The sequence below is a fragment of the Triticum dicoccoides genome, chromosome 6B, assembly GCF_002162155.2.
Source record: "Triticum dicoccoides isolate Atlit2015 ecotype Zavitan chromosome 6B, WEW_v2.0, whole genome shotgun sequence".
NCBI lineage: Eukaryota > Viridiplantae > Streptophyta > Magnoliopsida > Poales > Poaceae > Triticum > Triticum dicoccoides.
In genome coordinates, this window is record NC_041391.1 from 659,143,371 (window position 1) to 659,163,891 (window position 20,521).

A 20,521-nucleotide genomic window follows, 5' to 3' on the forward strand; every position below is an offset into this window, starting at 1 on the left:
AGCAATTGTCCCTTCTCTCTTTTTCTCTCATTTTTTTTCTTTTCCTTTTTTTCCTTTTCTTTTTCTTTCTTTCTTTCTTTTTTCTTTTTAGTGGGCTTCTTTGGCCTCTTTTATTTTTATAAAGTCTGAAGTCTCATCCCGACTTGTGTGGGAATCATAGTCTTCGTCATCCTTTCCTCACTGGAACAATGCTCTAATAATGAAGATCGTCACACTTTTATTGATTTACAACTCAAGAATTACAACTCAAAGCTAGAACAAGATATGACTCTATATGAATGCCTCCGGCGATGTACCGGGATATGCAATGAATCAAGAGTGACATGTATGAAAATTATGATGGTGGCTTTGCCACAAATACGATGTCAACTACATGATCATGCAAAGAGCAATATGACAATGATGGAACGTGTCATAATAAACGGAATGGTGGAAAGTTGCATGGCAATATATCTCGGAATGGCTATGGAAATGCCATAATAGGTAGGTATGGTGGCTGTTTTGAGGAAGGTAAATAATGGGTTCATGATACCGGCGAAAATTGCGCGGTAAAATAGAGGCTAGCATAGTGGAAGGATGAGTGTGCGTATATCCATGGACTCACATTAGTCATAAAGAACTCATATACTTATTACAAAAGTCTACTTAGCCCTCGAAGCAAAGTACTACTACGCATGCCCCTAGAGGGATAGATTGGTAGGAAAAGACCATCGCTCGTCCCCGACTGCCACTCATAAGGAAGACAATCAAACGAGCACCTCATGCAACAAATTTGTCACACAACTTTTACCATACGTGCATGCTACGGGACTTGCCAACTTCAACACAAGTATTTCTCAATTTCATAATTATCCACTAGCATGACTCTAGCATTACTACCTTTATATCTCAAAACAATTATCAAGCATAAAATTGATCCTAGTGTTTAATGCACCTTTTATGATAGTTTTTATTATACCCAATTTGGATGCTCATCATTCTAGGACCAAATTCATAACTATAGCAAATACCATGCTGTTCTAAAAGACTCTCAAAATAATATAACTGAAGCATGAGAGATCAACAATTTCTTCAAAATTAATCCACCGTCGTGCTCTAAAAGATATAAGTGAAGTACTAGAGCAAAAACTATCTAGCTCAAAAGATATAAGTGAAGCACATAGCATATTCTAATAAAATTTCAATCAAGTAGGCTTCTCCCAAAAGGTGTGTACAGCAAGGATGATTGTGGTAAACTAACAAGAAAATACTAATATAATACACGACGCTCCAAGCAAAACACATATCATGTGGCGAATAAAAATATAGCTCCAAGTAAAGTTACCAATGAACGAAGACGAAAGAGGGGATGCCTTCCCGGGGCATCCCCAAGCTTAGGCTTTTGGCTATTCTTGAATATCTTGGGGTGCCTTGGGCATCCCCAAGCTTAGGCTTTTGCCACCCTTTATTCCATAGTCCATCAAATCTTTACCCAAAACTTGAAAACTTCACAACACAAAACTCAACAAGAAATCTCATAAGCTCCGTTAGTGAAAGAAAACAAAACCACCACATAAGGTACTGTAATGAACTCATTCTTTATTTATATTGGTGTTAAACCTACTATATTCCAAGTTCTCTATGGTTCATACCCTTACATACTAGCCATAGATGCATCAAAGTAAGAAAACAACACATGAAAGGCAGAATCTGTCAAAAACAGAACAGTCTGTAGCAATCTGTAACTAACGAAAACTTCTGGAACCTTAAAAATCCTACCAAAATAGGACGTCCTAATTTTTTTTATTGATCAGCAGCAAAAAGAATCAATGAAAAAGCACGTTCCTGTGATTTATTGAATTTTTTCTCGTGAGCGCAAAGTTTCTGTTTTTCAGCAGAATCAAATCAACTCATACCATAGGTTATCCTATAGGTTCTACTTGGCACAAACACTAAATAAAACATGAAAACACATCTAAACAGAAAGTAGATGCAAAATTTATTACTAAACAGGAACAAAAACAAGAAACACAAAGAAAATTGGGTTGCCTCCCAACTAGCGCTATCGTTTAACGCCCCTAGCTAGGCATAAAAGCGAAGATAGATCTAAGTAGTGCCATCTTTGGCACTTGATTCATAGGTAGCCCGCATAATGGATTCATAGGGTAATTTGACTTTCTTTCTTGGAAAGTGCTACATGCCTTTCTTTAATGGAAATTGGAATCTAATATTCCCTTCCTTCATATCAATAATCGCACCAATCGTTCTAAGAAAAGGTCTACCAAGAATAATAGGGCAAGAAAGATTGCAATCTATATCAAGAACGATAAAATCAACGGGCACCAAATTTCTATTTGCAACAATTAGAACATCATTGATTCTTCCCATTGGCTTTTTAATGATGGAATCCGCAAGGTGCAAATTTAAAGAGCAATCATCAAGATCATGGAAACCTAGAATATCACATAAAGTTTTCGGAATCGTGGAAACACTAGCACCCAAATCACACAAAGCAAAACACTCATAATCTTTAATTTTAATATTTATAGTAGGTTCCCACTCATCATTGAGTTTTCTAGGTATAGAAACTTCCAAATTAAGGTTTTCGTCAAAAGATTGCATCAAGGCATCAACAATATGTTTGGTAAAGGCTTTATTTTGACTATAAGCATGAGGAGAATTAACAACGGATTGCAACAAGGAAATACAACTTTCTGAAGAACAATTATCATAATCAAATTCCTTGAAATCCGAGATAGTGGGTTCAATACTATTTAAAGTTTTGACCTCTCCAATTGCACTTTGACCAAATTTAGCATCAAGATCTAAAAACTCCAAATTATTGGAACGTTTTTTAACAAAAGTTGATTCACTTTCAGTCCCATTATTATCAAGATTCATATTGCAAAACAAGGATCTAATAGGGGACACATCAATGACTTTAAGATCTTCATCATTATTTTCATGGAACTTTTCTGGTTTGGCAGCCATCTTATTGACTAAGGTAGCTTGCTTATCAGAAATTTGGGCTATAGCCCTTTCAAGCCGGGTAATTTGAGAGTTCACACCATAAAATTCTTTATTCATATCATCAAGCTCCTTATTCATAAGACCCAAAAAATCTTTTTGTTCTTTAAACTCTTTTCTAAAGAAATTATTATGCTCAAATTGCAAATTCATAAAGCTTCTAATATTTGATTCAATCTCTTCGAACCTTCTAAGAAGGAGGTCGGTACTCTTAGCAAAGCCATAAGGACAACAGGCACACAAGAAAACGAAAAAAGGCAAGTGAAAGAGAGAGATTGAGAGAGAGAGGGCAAATAAAACGGCAAGGGTGAAGTGGGGGAGAGGAAAACGAGAGGCAAATGGCAAATAACGTAAATGCGAGGGAGATGAATTTGTGATGGGTACTTGGTATGTCTTGACTTGAGCGAAGACCTCCCCGGCAACGGTGCCAGAAATCCTTCTTGCTACGTCTTGAGCTTTGCGTTGGTTTTCCTTGAAGAGGAAAGGGTGATGCAGCACAGTAGCGTAAGTATTTCCCTCAGTTTTTGAGAACCAAGGTATCAATCTAGTAGGAGGCTCCTCACAAGTCCCACGAACATACACAAACAAACAAAGAACTCGCAACCAACGCGATAAAGGGGTTGTCAATCCCTTCACGGCCACTTGCGAAGGTGAGATCTGATAGAGATAATATGATAAGATAAATATATTTTTGGTATTTTGTGATATAGATACAGAAAGTAAAGATGCAAATAAAAGTAGATTGAAAGCTTATATGATAAAGAATAGACCCGGGGGCCATAGGTTTCACTAGAGGCTTCTCTCAAGATAGCATAAGTATTACGGTGGGTGAACAAATTACTGTCGAGCAATTGATAGAAAAGCGAATAATTATCATGTTATCTAGGCATGATCATGTATATAGGCATCACATCCATGACAAGTAGACCGACTCCTGCCTGCATCTACTATTATTACTCCACACATCGACCGCTATCCAGCATGCATCTAGAGTATTAAGTTCATAAGAACAGAGTAATGCATTAAAAAAGATGACATGATGTAGAGGGATAAACTCAAGCAATATGATATAAACCCCATCTTTTTATCCTAGATGGCAACAATACAATATGTGTCTTGCAACCCTTTCTATCACTGGGTAAGAACACCGCAAGATTGAACCCAAAGCTAAGCACTTCTCCCATGGCAAGAAAGATCAATCTAGTAGGCCAAACAAAACCGATAATTCGAAGAGACTTGCAAAGATAACTCAACCATACATAAAAGAATTCAGAGAAGATTCAATTATTATTCATAGATAAACTTGATCATAAACCCACAATTCATCGGATCTCGACAAACACACCGCAAAAAGAGATTACATCAAATAGATCTCCACAAGAGAGGGGGAGAACATTATATTGAGATCCAAAAAGAGAGAAGAAGTCATCTAGCTAATAACTATGGACCCGAAGGTCTGTGGTAAACTACTCACAACTCATTGGAGGGGCTATGGTGTTGATGTAGAAGCCCTCCATGGTGGATTCCCCCTCCGGCAGAACACCGGCGACAGCTCCAAGATGGGATCTCGCGGATACAGAAGGTTACGGTGGCGGAAATATTTCTTAGGTGGTTCCCTGGATGTTTTTGTGGTATGTAGGCTTATATAGAAGGAAGAAATACGTCGGTGGCCGCCCGAGGGGTCCACGAGATAGGGGGGCGCGCCTACGAGGGGTGGGCGCGCCCTCCTATCTCGTGGCCGCCTTGGCTGCTTCTTGGCTTGCACTCCAAGTTCTCCGGATCATGTTCGTTCCAAAAATCACGCTCCCGAAGGTTTCATTCCGTTTGGACTCCGTTTGATATTCTTTTTCTTCGAAATACTGAAATAGGCAAAAAACAGCAACACGGGCTGGGCCTCCGGTTAGTAGGTTAGTCCCAAAAATGATATAAATGTGTAAAATAAAGCCCATAGACATCCAAAAGAGGTAATATAATAGCATCGAACAATCAAAAATTATAGATACGTTGGAGACGTATCACCGTGCGCCGTCCAGACCAGCACCGACCCTCCATCTGTCCGGCGGCGATTGGCGTGCGTGAGGAGAGTCCCCGTGGCCTTCCAGGACCCGCCGCGTGGCTGGCGCGGGTGGCTCGGTGCACCGACCTGCGGCTGTCGTGGCTGCACGCGCGCCTGCGCTTGCACCTATCGGTTCTGGTGCAGCAGATCCGCGGCAGAACTCCGATCCCGAGGCAGATTCGTTGCACGGCGACAGCACCTACCCAGATCCCGAGGGAGATTTATTGCTCAGGCTAGGGCACATGAAATATGGAGCTGCTGCAGTTTTTCTTCACCATTTGCTGTGATTTTTTCACTACTGTTTTCTGCATCGTCACAAGGCTCATAAGGGCTATCAGTAGGGTTAGTCAACATATGATCATCACAATTAGTAACACCCCCTTGATCATAGCTAGAGAGATGGGATGGTAAAAGCAAGATTTCCTTGTGTAGGAGAGCACCGGCATTAGGATGTAGGTCGGCAAAGGGAAACTTAGTCTCATCAAACACGACATCCCGTGAGATGTAGACCCGTCCGGTGGAGATGTCAAGACACTTGACACCTTTGTGCTGAGCACTATAGCCAAGAAAAGCACATTGCTTGGATCTAAACATGAGTTTGCGATTATTGTACGAACGAAGATTTGGCCAACAAGCACAGCCAAAGACACGGAGAGATGTGTAGTCCGGTTTGACATGGAGAAGGCGTTCCATAGGTGTTTCATGATTGATGACACGACTAGGTAGCATGTTGATGGTGTGGACAGCTGTAAGAAACGCCTAGTCCCAGAATTTGAGGGGCATAGAAGCTCCTGATAGAAGGGCCAAACCAACCTCAACTATGTGCCTATGCTTGCGTTCGGCTGACCCGTTTTGTTGGTGAGCGTGGGGGCATGATACATGGTGTGATATGCCAATGTTTTGGAAGAAGGAATTGAGTTTCTCGTATTCCCTCCCTAATCGGATTGGACAGCTATAATTTTGTTGTCAAACTTCCTTTCAACGAGTGCTTGGAAGTTCTTAAAGACTTGAAAGATGTTGGACCTTTTCTTAAGAAGATAGATCCAGGAGAACTTGCTATAGTCATCGGTAAAACTTACATAGTAAGTGTGTCTGCCAACAGAGGAGGGACCAGGCCCCACACATCAGAAAAGATCAATTGCAAAGGTTTAGTGGAGACACTAGTAGATATAGGATATGGTAGCTGATGACTTTTAGCACACTGGCATGAATCACAAATAGTTTCAATATTTTGCTCACCAACAAACGAGAGCTTATTTTTCCTAAGTAGCTTTTCAATTAAAGAAAAAGAGGCATGTCCTAAACAATCGTGCCATCGTGTGGACGAAAGCTTGATAGCACCACAAGCTTGTTTATTGAATCTTCTAAAGTCCGGAATCAACGGGTAGAGTCCTCGAACACATCTACCTCGATAGAGCACTTTCTTCGTTGCCTGATCCTTAATAAAAAAGAAATAAGGATGAAACTCGAGAAAAACATGATTGTCAATAGCAATTCTATGAACAGATATAAGATTTTTGTGGGCACTAGGAACATGCAAGATTCTTTTGAGATGTATTTTTCGGTTGGGGGTATTAAAAATTGAATGACCAATGTGACGTATGTCCATACCTTCACCACTGGCCGTGTGGATTTGGTCTTTTCCACGATACTTATCCTTCATGGTGACCTTCACAAGCTTGTTGGTGATGTGTTTGGTGGCTCCGCTATCGACATACCAATTTGTGTCGACCCCGTAGGAACCATCGGCAGCGGCAACAACTTTTTCTTTGTCTTGCAAGGAATCACCATCATCATCTTCGTATCGGTACCAACAGCCCCTCGCCGTGTGGCCGGGCTTGCCACAAATTTGGCAGCGAGGGAAGTCCGGAAGCGATCTGTTGGAGCCGCCACTGTGGTGCCCTTTTGAGCTGCCAGAGCGTCCGCCGCCGCGAGTGTTGTTGGAGTAGCCGCCGCCACCGGACCTTCCCTTGCCACGAGGGGAGGAACGAGAGCGAGAGCCGCCACCGCGGCCTCTGGAGACAGAGTTGGCCGAGGACTTGAAGCTGCCACCGGAGCCGTGAAACTGCGCCATACGCTGATTAAAATTGCTAAGCATAGTGAAGAGCTCATCAAGGGTTACCGGAGTGACGCGAGCGTCCAAGGCGGAGACGAGGGGCTGATAGTCTTGGTCCAGCCCGTGGAGGATGTAGGATATGAGCTCGTCGTCTTGGATTGGTTTTCCCGCCGCGGCGAGTTCATCAGTGAGCCCCCTCATGGCGGCGAAGAAGGAGGACACCGATTGGTTGCCCTTCTCCGCGTTGATCAGCGACGTGCGAATGTTGTTGACGTGGCTGAGTGACTGTGACGAGAACATGCTCGCCAGCGCCACCCAGAGTTCGCGCGTCGTGGTGATCGCGGTCACCGTGACGAGCACCTCCTTGGATAGGTGTTGGAGTAGATATCCAAGGACCTGATGATCCTCCTTCACCCAGAGCGGATGGAGAGGATTCGGCCCCTTGGTTTCTTTCCCAGCGGCATCTTTGGTGACGTGGGTTTTGGCCGGCTCGGTCGACGTGCCATCGACATAGTGGTAAACGCCGGCGCCCCGCAGCTGTGGCGTGATCTGAGTCCGCCACAGGATGTAGTTGGTGCGGGAGAGTTTCTCCGTGACTCCTCCGCTGAGGGTTGGCTGGAAGGAGGAGGTGGAGGAAGACATGCTGCGCACTTTGGTGGAGATGGGTTTGCTAGGGTTTTGGGAAGAAGATTGCTCTGTATACCATGTGCGATTGCGGTAAACGTCTTGCCGATCCAGGCTGACGTGCTACGTGTTAAATAGAGGGGGTGCGAGCCCTACTATGCGTACAGGTTGTTGGAGAGATTACATCTTGAAAGAGAAGAATACAAGAGATAAAACAAGATAAAGAGTACATGAATATCCTATATAACTACTCATCCTTCGGTGGTGATCCTCCTTGCTGTACACGCCATCATATCACGCATATTGTGCTTAACACCTACAAGTCAGCACAAAGATTTGACCATGGATGAACTTCATATGAAAACGCACTTGTTTGTGGACAACAAGATTGCATTCTCTCATACATAACTACTCCCTCCGTCCCATAATGTAAGACGTTTTTGACACTTGTCAAAACATCTTACATTATGGGACGGAGGGAGTACTACTACTACATAATCTGAAAAACATCAAAATTAACCAGAGAGGAGAGAACTGAATATATCTTCTAAGACTGCGCACATCTCCCTCTGTCAGTTTGGATCATTATCAGCACACACCCTTACCTTGTTCTTCCCTTCTTGGGTTCTCGGGGCTCTTGCAGACCTCATCGATATCGCCAATCCCTTGGTGCAATTGCTCCTTGTGCCACACCTGGCGCTTGCAGTCGATGGGCATCACAAGCACGTCGTCTTCCGGCCCCAACACACTCCGGTGGTGCTCCCCCGCACGGCCATGCAGATGAGTTTGGTCCTTTCACTGCCTTCGTTTCCGCAGCTGCTATGACTGCAGAGTTGCTGCAGTGGGTCAGAAGAACCCGTGATGCGGGGCAGTGGGTGGCCACGAGCTTGTGTTTTTAGAAGTCTCCACATGCAATTTAATTAGAACTCTCCCGTCCTCCTCCCATGTATATATTCCTAGACTAAAAAAAATATTCCTTAATTAATTCTAAAAAAGTATATAATCCTTAATTAAAGCTACTCGGTTGTTCTGAAAGAAGTACTCACTCATTTCGAAAATATAAGGCACGGTTGACTTCTTTTGTTTTGCTCTTTGACATAATTTTTTTTGCGGGGACTGTTTGACATAATTTTAACTATGATTTTCACTTGTAGCATGTCTACATAATTAGTATAAAGATATATAAAATAAAACTATTTTGCACGACAAATATGTGATACTATTTATACATGCTAGATTCATATAATTTTGTATATATATTAGTAATCAAAGTTATGCATTAAAGATCGTGGAAAGTCAAGCGTTTTATATTTTGGGAAGTAAGGAGTATTCGCTAGTATGCATCCACAGTAATTTTTTAACTGCACGTGTACCCTTGAAAAAAAATCTTTCAGCTGCATGTGATTATCATTGGCTCCAACTCGTTAATTATGGGATCATCATCTCGTACTCTCTTCTCCGCAAAAAAAAATCATCTCGTACTCTTCTTTCCATATTTTTTTGCGGGAACTCTTTATATTTATTATTTGCAACATCCTCCACCTGAGCCCACGAGGCCTGACCACCGTGGATGCATGCATCTACCCAGCCCAGACAATCCATTTGAAATCAACCTTCTATTGTCCCAAAGATCGTTTTCTAATGAATTGGGCGTGAGGGCATCTCCAGCCGTTTGCCCCCAGGGCGCCTAAATAGAGTGGCCTGGGGGCGTGCCGGCGCTAGTTCGGCCCCTGGGGGCGACCTAGCTCCCAGTCACGCCCCCACGCGCCGGCCCCAGGATGCGGGAAATTCAAACTTGGTCGTTCCCGCTCTCAAAAGACGCCGCAAATCCGGCGATCGGACGTAGTCTGGCGTTACAAAAAACAGAGCGCCGCCGTGCGCAACGATTCACTCGGCAGGGTCGGCTCCAGGCGTTGGCGGAGTCGGCGTGCGCGGGCTCGTCGGTGTCGGAGCTGCTTCGGTGCAGGGCTGCGTCGGCGCGGCTTCGGCACTGCTGGGCGGTGATGTAAAGGCGTCGTTCGGGCTTGGCGTCCGTGTGGTCGTGGGCGTCGTCGGCGTCGTCGGCGTCGCCGTGGCAGCTCGTTCAGGATGAGGCCGCGCTGCACTAGGTACCACGCCTTGAGCTTCTCGTTGTTGCTCTGGAGCATGTCCGCCCCGCTCATCAGAAAAGCCATGTCGGTGTTCCTCTTCTTCGCGGCGACGTTCGTCCGGAGCAGGTCGAGCTTGACGGCGTTGTTCTTCATTAGCGACGACCACCGCGCCTCGGTCTTCTCTTCGCGTAGGACGGCCCGGGCCTGGGCGTCGGCGAGGCAATGCTCGATGGACTCCTGCACTCGCGCGGTTGCCGCGTCGGCGCTTTTCCCCTTCTTTGCCAATTTGTGGCCATCCGGCCGTCCCTCTGACGCGCCCGGAGTCGTCGCATTTGGCTTGTATGTCTCCTTGGCCTTGTCGAGGGCACGTCGGACTTCCGCCCACTTCTCGCACTTGTCAATGCGCTTGTAGACGTGGAGGTGCTTGAAGTCGGCGTCTTGGTTGTCGCCCCGATACATGGCGAACATACGCAGCAGCTGCGCGGAGGGACAAACAGTTGGCGGGCGGCGGGCGTAGGGGACGAAGATATGCGGGCGAACGGCGTGCGTACCTGATCCTCAACGCTGGCGCCGCTCTCCGGGCGAGCCGCGACCTCCTCGACGATTCCATGCCATTTGTTGCACGCCAACTGGATACGCCCCCAATGGTTCACCATCGCCTTGGAGCCGCGCTACATGTAGACGCCTTTGAAGTAGGGGTCGACGAGCTTCCGCTCGTCGAACTCGGCCTTGATGCGGTCCCAGTACGTGTCCAAGCTCTGGTTCACGCCGGTGGTCGGGTCGAGGCAGACGACTTTCCATGCTTCGGCGAGGCATTCCTCCTCCTTGGACGTCCACTTGATGCGCGGTTCGCCTGACCTAGCCACCCGCTTCTTCTTCTTCTGGCGCCCCTTCGTCGGAACAGGAGCCGGCTCCTCCTCCTCCTCCTCCTCGTCCTCCTCCTCCTCGGGTTCTTGCACGTCGTCGCCGTAGACGTAGCCGAGCTCGGCCTCCATGTCGCCGCTGAGGTCCACTACCTCGTCCTGGGTGGCGAACCCGGGAGATGCGGCGGCCGCGATCGATCCTGTCGCGATGATGTCGTCCATGTCGGCTCCCGTGTCGTCGGCGTCGCCGAGGTGCGAGAAGGGTAGCGGTCCGCGGTAGAGATGGGGCGTCGGTGTGGACGCATAGGCGGCGGGCGGCGAGTAGTTGTATGGAGGGTACTGCACGCCGGCGAAGGCGGGCGAGGGCGTGCGCGTAGCGGGGTGACCATAAGGGAAGGTCACGTTTGGGTTGAACCCACCGTGCGCGTCGCCGTCGGCGTAGCCGGGCGACGATGAACCCCATGGAGATCCGGCGCCTTGCTGTCCCCAGGGCGCGTACTGGGCGTGGCTGACGACGGGTGGATTCATCCCCGCCTGGTCAACCGATGAGGAAGACGCCGCCGCGCGCGCCGCGTTGTCGCGGGCCTTCTTGGCTATGGCCCTGTTCCGCCTGTCGGCGGTGACTGCTTCGCGCCGCTGAACTTCCACCCTCCACTCGGCGTTCGACAGGCCCGGTGGCTTCGATGGCGGCGCCCTCGGCTTCCTCTGCTTCGGCTGGGCCACGGCGCCAGTCGCGGTTGCCGCGCGCGCGCGGCATGGCGTACTTCTTCGGCGGCATGGCGTGCTTCTTCGCGGTGAGCAGGAGGGGGTTTGGCGGGAGAAAGGGAGAGAATGGCGGGAGGAAGGCGAGCGAGCGGGAGAGATGCGAGGGAAAAGCGTCAAGAAACGGCGGGAAAAGGCCCTCGGGTCGCTTCCAGGGCGGGCCCACGCGCATTTTTCGCTTGTGCTGGCTCCCCAAGCGCCCCCCAGGGCGCCGGGTTCGGCCTGGGTCCGCCGGCACCAGTTTTGGCCCGAGCCGGCGAAAAACGGGCTTCTGGGGGCGCGACTGGGGCCTTTTTTTGGCGCCGGCGCGGCAAAATCGCCTGGGGAGGGCCTGTTGGGGGCGCGGCTAGAGATGCCCTGAGCATCGAAGGTTCACCAGAATCAGGCCCATGAACTTGCACCGGTTGCACCTCAAAAAATAAAAATAAACCTTTGTACTCTTGTTTGTTTAGTACCACCTCGCCAACGGGAGGAGGCAGGGGTGGGGGAGGATGCTATATAATGATCCCTCAGTGCACCCTTGCAACATACTTACCTGGACGGGGTCGACGACTGATTAAGGAGAGTCGTGGCCTAGGCTAGTGGTCCACATTGCACTTGATGGATGCGTTGGCTTACCATCTCCCCAAGTGGGAGAGTGGACGTCATAATTTGTGATAGAGGGGGTACGCGTCCGCGCGGCCCTTGCCAATTCTTTAAATTAAATGTGGTCTTTTATAGTTGCGAGGATTTTTGTGTTTGTTTGACCCCTGCCATTTCTCTAAATTAAACATTGGACCTTTATTATTGAAATAGTACTAGCGTTGCAGCTGCTGAAGACATAAGTTGTACTAGCCGATGTCTGATTCGGCGTAATATCACAGTCGAGGTACCTAATATTACATCAGATATTGCTTTCTGAGCCCGTGCTCAGATGAACCTGAAATCAGGGTTGTCCAATAGGATGGGGATCTGTGCCGCCCATGGTATTTTCTCTTCCTATATCATAGCTATCGTAGTAAAAAAGACCAGGTTGCAGGCGCATTAAATATGACAGCAGCTCGTCCTGTACAGGCGGAACAGCTAATCCGCCCACGGCTCAGCCAATATCCTGATCCAGATTGAGCCGTCTCCGTCAGTCGCATGCACGCGCAAACAAACCACTGGCTGTCAGGCAGAGATAGAGCGTTCGTCCTCCAAACAGATTCTATGTTACGGAGTGTTGTGTTATTCTAATCCAGGATGGCAAAGCAGAAAAACTTTTTATGCTTATATATACAAGAAACTCGGGTTGACAATCGAAAAGCATCACATACACATTGGCATCACACTTTTTAATGCACTCCCGAATTCTTCCTTGCGTCAGGACGGACACCACACAAAGAACTGAAAGAAGAGTGCTCTGCCTGCGTACACCATTGCTTGGCTCCTCCCCAGTGGATTCAACTCCCCAGTTTCATTCTTGCAACTCATTTTCCAGCAGGCTTCTAAAAAAATCGCTACATTATTAGATCCCTTAATAGAAAGAAGGATGAAAACTTGAGCAACACTTTTGACTTGAAATTTGGTGAATTTCAACATATGAAATGTTGAAAGGCTGCATATAAAAGCATCCAGATACCATACATGACTAGCTAACAAGTAAAGTAGCAGGTTGTGTACAGCCCCTTCACAGGCAGTCTTTGCAACACCTCCAGTAGCTTTGACAATTTCACAAGTTAGAAAGAATATGAGATATAGTCTTGGAAGATACAGTACTGGGCAAAAAGTATAAGCGACAAGAATGTTATACTTGATATTGTGGCCACATATGATTTATGCGGGACAAGTGGGCTTAGCGGGATGTCCACATATTATCGTTATATACTTGGTCCTGCAAGATTTAAACACTTAGCGTCATACAATGATGAACGTAGGTTTCAGAGTACCCGTTCCTGTCTTCAGAGTTCACGTGGATATCCTTTCTGCCTTCAGAGCAAACGAAATTTTAGAACACCGTGCATGACTCTGTGAATTGTTAACATCCATGCCCCAAGAGTGTACGAATTAAGTAAAAGCATCAGATGCTAGTTTATTCAATGTGTGGTCACCTTATTACAATCTCTAGGATACTAGGACAATAGATAACCTGCAAAATTCAGAGAAAGGAAAACTGGAGCTTCTCAGAATAAAACTCCTCCCGGCGTGAGCCTACCTGTAACTGAAGCTTCAGGTTCAGCCGTTCAGGGTGCAGGGTATCATCAATTAGACTAGCATAGCAAAATTAACATAGAACCCCAACGTATATACTCAAAGGAACTATTATCTGGTCAGTCCAACAGCTGACAAGTGTAACCTTCCTTCCAGCTTACCAAAGCTTTTCACATCCAAAGTGAGCTATACTAGCTTAGGCACATACACATATACGCTACCTGTTATGCAAGTCTGAAGCACCCACCCATTGTTTTCACAAACACATTAGCGCAACTCATCTTGCAGCGGTGTTCCTACAAGTTAGTACAAACAGTTGACAATGGATGAACGCAATGCACAACAAGATTACATTCTCTCGTACTCCCTCCGTAAACTAATATAAGAGTGTTTAGATCACTATTTTAGTAATCTTAACGCTCTTATATTAGTTTACAGAGGGAGTACTACATAAACATAACCTGAAAAACATCAAAATTAACCAGAGAGGAGGTAACTGAATATATCTTCTAAGACTGCGCACATCTCCCTCTGTCAGTTGGCCATGGCCGGGGCGGGGGCTCTCCGTTTTCCTTTTTTTTTTCCTTTTTTTTGAGGGGAGGGGGCTCTCCGGGTGCTCCTCTCAGCCATGGCAGGACAGTCCACATCGTTTCAGCACCTTTTTTTTTTTAGAAACACGAAGATGATTTATGTGGGCTTGGATGTGAGAGATCGTTTTTCTAGTGCCAGAGAGATCGGTTTTGTAGTGAACTGGGCCTGAGCACCAAAAGTCCCATCAGAATCAGGTCCACGACCTTGCACCAGCCGCACCACGGTGCTGCGCTCTTAGCCAGTTTGTTTAGTACCACCTCGCCAGCAAGAGGAGGCAGGGGAGGGAGAGACTGCTACATAATGATCCCTGGGTGCACCCTTGCAACATACTTACCTGGACGGGGTCGACGGCTGATCAAGAAGAGTCGTGGCCTAGGCTAGTGGTCCACATTGCACTTGGTGGATGCGTTGGCTTACCATCTCCCCAAGAGGGAGAGTGGACGTCATAATTTATGGTAGAGGGGGTACGCGTTCGCGCGGCCCCTGCCAATTTTTTAAATTAAATCTTGGTCTTTTATAGTTGTGAGGCTTTATGTGTTTGTTTGGCCCGTGCCAATTTTCTAAGTTAAACATTGGACCTTTAATATTGAATAGTAGCATTGCAGCTGCTGAAGACCTAAGATGTACTAGCCGATGTCTGATTTGGCGTAAACCACAGTCCAGGTACCTAACATTACACCCGGTTTCATTCTTGCAACTCATTTTCCAGCAGGCTGTTTGGCCATCAACAGATAGCAAATAGTACCATAATGCACCTAGAACATGAATGAAGAAGAGCAGGGGATTCTAAAAAAATTGCTACATAATTTTTAAAAAAGGGATGAAAACTTGAGCAACACATTTGAGTTGAAATTTAGTGAATTTCAACATATGAAATGTTGAAAGGTTAGATATAAAAGCATCCAGATACTGTACATGACTAGCTAACAAGTAAAGTAGCAGGTTGTATACAGCCCCTTCACAGGCAGTATTTGCAACAACTCCAGTAGCTTTGACAATTTCATAAGTGAGAGGGAATATGAGATATAGTCTTGGAAGATACTAAGCAAGAAGTATAAGCAACAGAATGTTATTGTTGTGCTCAGCAGTGTAGTACTACTTGATAGCTGGTCTGTGGCAGTCTATGATCTGCACATTAAGTAAAGATACATAAGCATAATAAATACATGAGAAATTGAGATGAAGTGCGAGAGTGGCAAATTATGATTTCTGCGGGACAAGTGGGTTTAGGGGGGTGTCCACATATTTTGGTTATATTTGGTCCTGCAAGATTTAAAACACTTAGCGTCACAGAGCGATGAACGTAGGATTCAGAGTACCCGTTTCTGTCTTCAGAGTTCACGTGGATATCCTTTCTGCCTTCAGAGCAAACGAAATTTTAGAACACCAACTGTATACGTGCATGACTCTGTCAATTGCTAACATCCATGCTCCAAGAGTGCACGAACTCATTAAAAGCATCAGATGAGTAGTTTATTCAATGTGTGCTGACAATAATTCAGAATAAGGAAAATTGGTGCTTCTCAGAATAAAAACTCCTCCCAGCGTGAGGTTCTACTTGTAACTGAAGCTTCAGGTAAGACTGAATATATCTTCTAAGACTGTGCACATCTCCCTCTGTCAGTTTGGATCATAATCAGTCCATGGCTTCAGATAACTCATGTCGGTAATCATGTCAAAAAAATAATAATGTCGCAGACCTCGTCGACATCGCCAACCCCTGGGTGCAATTGCTCCTTGTGCCACACCTTTTTTTTTTGAGTAATCATTGTGCCACACCTTCTTTTTTACGGGAAAAAAAAGGTGCCACACCTGGTGCTTGCAGTCGATGGTCATCAGAATCACCTGGTCTTCCGGCCCAACACCCTCTTAGGTCTTCTCGTGGAGACAGCCCATTTGATTTTTTTAAGGGATGGAGACAGCCCATTTGATTTGATGAAATAGACGTTTTGTGCCAGAGAAATCGTTTTCCTAATGAACTGGGCCTGAGCACCGAAAGCCCCATCAGAATCAGGCCCACAACCTTGCTGCAGATGCACCACATCGTTCTTAGTTAGTAGTATTGTTTAGAACCACCTCGCCAGCGAGAGGAGGCAGGGGAGGGATAAGTTGCTATATAAGGAGCCTCTGGTGCACCCTTGCAACATACTCCCTCCGTCCGGAAATACTTGTCATTAAAATGGATGTATCTAGATGTATTTTAGTTCTAGATACATCCATTTTCATCCATTTTGATGACAAGTAATTTCGGACGGAGGGAGTACTTACCTGGACGGGGTCAACGGCTGATCAAGAAGAGTCGTGGTCTGGGCTAGTGGTCCACATTGCACTTGGTGCTGGCCTACCATCTCCCCAAGTGGGAGAGTGGACGTCGTAATTTGTGGTAGAGGGGGTACGCGTTCGCGCGGCCCCTGCCAATTCTCTAAATTAATTTTTGGTCCTTCAATGCTCAAAATAATTGGTAGCTATTTGCTAAATGCATGTTCAGTTTCAGCTACATCAACCTGGCCTTGCAGAATCAGCATGTTTCAAATTGCTAATTGCCAAAAGATAATTTGATGGCAGGTCACTCCATTTCAAATTGCTAGCCGCCAAAAAAATAATTTGATGGCAGGTCACTCCATCTAGTGTGTGACAGTTTACTCCAGCCCAAACAAATGGAAATAGACAGTGTGAAGGGGGATATGCAACAATTACATGATACTAGTAGGCGGAGGCGTGGTGCCACGCCGCACCTGTGTTTAAGTCCGTCGTCAATTATTTTGTGTCTTAATCCATTGTTACTCAATATTGAGATGATAGGGTAGATAAATGTTGCAACAACATATTTGGTAAGTTTCATTGAGTAGATCAATGGATATGGTGGCATACATGGTCGATGGGCATCTTTTATCCGTATTATTCTTTTGGGTAATGATCCTCAAATATTTTCTACTTATGACAATAACCTTTTTTATGTCTAGCTTGAACACATTCTTGGTTACAAAGGAAGCAAAACAACATACCTACATACCAAGTCCATGACATAGAAAGTCGGTTAAACTGAGCATCAAAATATTCTTCTCCGTATACCAAAGAGGACCCCGCAAAAAAATATACCAAAGAGGAGTAAGTGGCCATACATAATTGCCATATCTGCTTCATTCAAACAGGATTATTTACATGATAGCAATATGTGTCATGTCCTATACATAAACTCATTGAAGCTGGGCCAACTAAAAGAAGCCAAAAAGGAAACGACCATGGCGAGACCACTGGATACTCTTCTCTGACCATTTCATCAGCACATCTAGTAGTTTTCCCCTAGCATCAAGAACATGAATAGCGTCACAATGATTCAGACACTATTCATGAAGATAGTTTGAAAATATGTACGAGGTCGATGTCGGAAAAATTCAGGTGTTGTGACATCTTTATCCAAGAAAGTAGCAAATATGCATTATTGTTCTGTGCCTCGTTTGTCTTTGAGCTGGTTGTTGTTCGTACCGAACATGAACGACTGATAGGGGGATCACTTGGTGGTGGCGTAGAAGAAAAGGATTGCTGTGTTGGTCAGTGGCAGCGGGGCTAGCAATGCCCAGTTTTGCACATACTCTGTTGCTTGCACCTGGAAATAACATAAACTGGCATCGAGCGATCTGCTGTTTGGAGTGACCACGGCAACAAATTTCTTGACAATGTCACCCTGTTCGTCCTTCTGCATAGGCAACCATCATAGTCTGTGTTCTGTCCGGTGACAATGTCACCCTGATTTTTTAGGGAGGCAAACTCCGCAAACACGAACTAATTAGAAGCATCAGATGCTAGTTTATTAAATGTGTTGTCACCTTATTACAATCTCTAGGACAGTAGATAACTTGCAAAATTCAGAATAAGGAAAATTTGTGCATCTCAGAATAAAACTCCTCCCAGCGTTAGGTCCAGTCTTGTAAGTTGTAACTGAAGCTTCAGGTTCAGGGATGCATGGTTCAGGGTATCATCAATTAGACTAGCATAGCAAAATTAACATAGAACCCCAACGCATATACTCGAAGGAACTCTTATCTGATCAGTCCAACAGCTGAGTAGTGTAACCTTCCTTCCAGCTGGCCAAGCTTTCAGTTCCAAAGTGAGCTACTGGCTTAGACACGTACACATATACGGTACCATGCTGTACAAATCTGAAGCACCCACCCATTGCTTTGACAGACACATTGGCACAGCTCATCTTGCGGCGGTGTTCCTACAAGTCAGCACAAAGATTTGACCATGGATGAACTTCAGATGAGAGACGCACTAGTTTGTGCACAACAAGATTACACCCTCTCGTACATAACTACTAGTACTACTACATAATCTGAAAAACATCAAAAATTAACCAGAGAGGAGAGAACTGAATATATCTTCAAAGACTCTGCACATCTCCCTCTGTCAGTTTGGATCATAATCAGTCAATGGCTTCAGGTAACTCATATCAGCAAGAAAACACATACTCTTGTTCTTCCCTTATTGGGTCCTCGGGGCTCTTGCAGACATCGTCGATGTCGCCAATCCCTGGGTGCAATTGCTCCTTGTGTCACACCTGGTGCTTGCCGTCGATGGGCATCAGAAGCATGCACCTGATCTTCCTTCCTCAACACCCTCCCGTGGTGCTCCCCCGCGCGGCCATGCCGGCCTTTGACTGCCTTCGTTTCCGCCGCTGCTATGGCTGCAGAAGTTGCAGCCCGATCCATCTAAGGGCATCTCCAGCCGGCCCCCCAGGAAGCCTCCCAAGGCACTTTTTAAACCCCGGCGGGCAAAAAACGTTTCACTTGGACCCCAGAGACACGTTTTTTGCCGGATTTCGCGTTATTTACGGCCGGCGCTACCACCCCGAACCCAGCCCCGGGCAGCTGGGGACGCCGGCAGATGACTTTTGCATGCACAGGGCCACTCGTCAGCCCCTCTCTCCCCTCTCTCTCCTCTCTCCTCCCCTTTCTTTATTTTCTTTCTCCTCTCCTCTCCCTTTCCTTCCACACAGCGCGCATGGCCGGGGCAGGGCTCGCGGACCATCTCCTTCCTCCTCGCTTGGGCGCCATGGCCACCATCCTCGCAAGATCCAGCCCATCTCCTCCGCGTCCGCCGAGTGGGCGTTCCGGCGGACCCGGTCGGCGCCGTCGCTCGCCGCCGAGTTCGCGGGCGGCCCGCTCAAGCGCTGGTGGGACTGGGGCCTCGGATGGCTGAGGCTTCGCCGGCGACCTGGAGATGAAACAGGAGGAGGCCCCGAGCGCGCCGGCCACGGGCGGCCCCGGCCACGACGAGCCACGCACGGGCGGCACCAGCCCCTCGCACGGGCACGACTGGCAGCGGCCAGGGCGGGAGGCCGGGCGCCAGCCGGGGTGTGGCCGGGGCGGAGCTCGCCTGCGCCCGCCGGGGTGTGGCCGGGGCGGCCCGCGGCCGCGCCCACCTCTGCGTGGCCGGGGCGGAGCTCGCCCGCGCCCGCCGGGGCGTGGCTGGGGCGGCCCGCGCCCACCTCTGCGTGGCCAGGGCGGAGCTCGCCCGCGCCCGCCCGGGGGTGGCCGGGGCGGAGCTCGCCCGCGCACGCGCCCGCCTCTGCGTGGCCAGGGCGGAGCTCGCCCGCGCCCGCCGGGGCGTGGCCGGGGCGGAGCTCGCCCGCGCCCGCCGGGGCGTGGCCGGGCATGCACAAGGGGCATGCACAGGGGCAGGGAGGGCATGCACAAGTCTTCTCGGCGGCGTCGAACGCGACGGCGGGGCAGGGAGGGCGCGAGCCACGCAGAACGGGAGCACGGGGGCGCTGTCGATGCCGCACACGAGGAGCACGGGCGCGCCGAGCTCGAGCAGCGCGTCTCCGGCGGCGGCGAAGACGACCGGCGCCCACGACGCGCGCCTCGACCTGCTCGCGGCCAAGGGGCTCAAGGTCAATGTCAAGGCCAACACGGGCGCGACCTGCTCTAGCTGCGACGAGGAGGTAGTCGGACGCCGCCGCGGGCAAGATGCTCGACGAAATGCCGCTCTGTTCGTGGGAGTCCAACACTGCTCGTGGGGATGCAACGAGTGGAACATTTTCGCCCCCCAGGTCAATTTTTTCGCCGGCAGCCCCTCAAGGTGCGAAAAAAATGCCTCCTGAGGCGCCAAACGACTGGAGATGCCCTAAGCCGCAGTGGATCAGGAGAACCCGTGATGCGTGGGCAGCGGGTGGCCACGAGCGGGGATCTTGTAGTGGCCATGGCCGGGGGCGGGGGCTCTCCGGGTGCTCCTCTCGGCCATGGCAGGACAGTCCACGTCGTTTCAGCACTTTTTACGCGTGTGACGTCCACGAAGATGA

General features: G+C 47.8%; 3 non-coding genes across 3 annotated transcripts; all 3 read left to right on the forward strand.

The window, feature by feature from the left end:
* The first annotated feature begins 11,984 nt into the window (after window positions 1-11,984).
* Window positions 11,985-12,144, forward strand: LOC119326857. The gene has a single exon (XR_005158222.1). It is a non-coding gene; the product is annotated as a U1 spliceosomal RNA (small nuclear RNA).
* A 2,399-nt stretch (window positions 12,145-14,543) lies between these two features.
* On the forward strand, window positions 14,544-14,704 carry LOC119326833. The gene has a single exon (XR_005158200.1). It is a non-coding gene; the product is annotated as a U1 spliceosomal RNA (small nuclear RNA).
* A 1,773-nt stretch (window positions 14,705-16,477) lies between these two features.
* On the forward strand, window positions 16,478-16,632 carry LOC119326853. Its single transcript, XR_005158218.1, has one exon. It is a non-coding gene; the product is annotated as a U1 spliceosomal RNA (small nuclear RNA).
* Window positions 16,633-20,521: the final 3,889 nt, after the last annotated feature.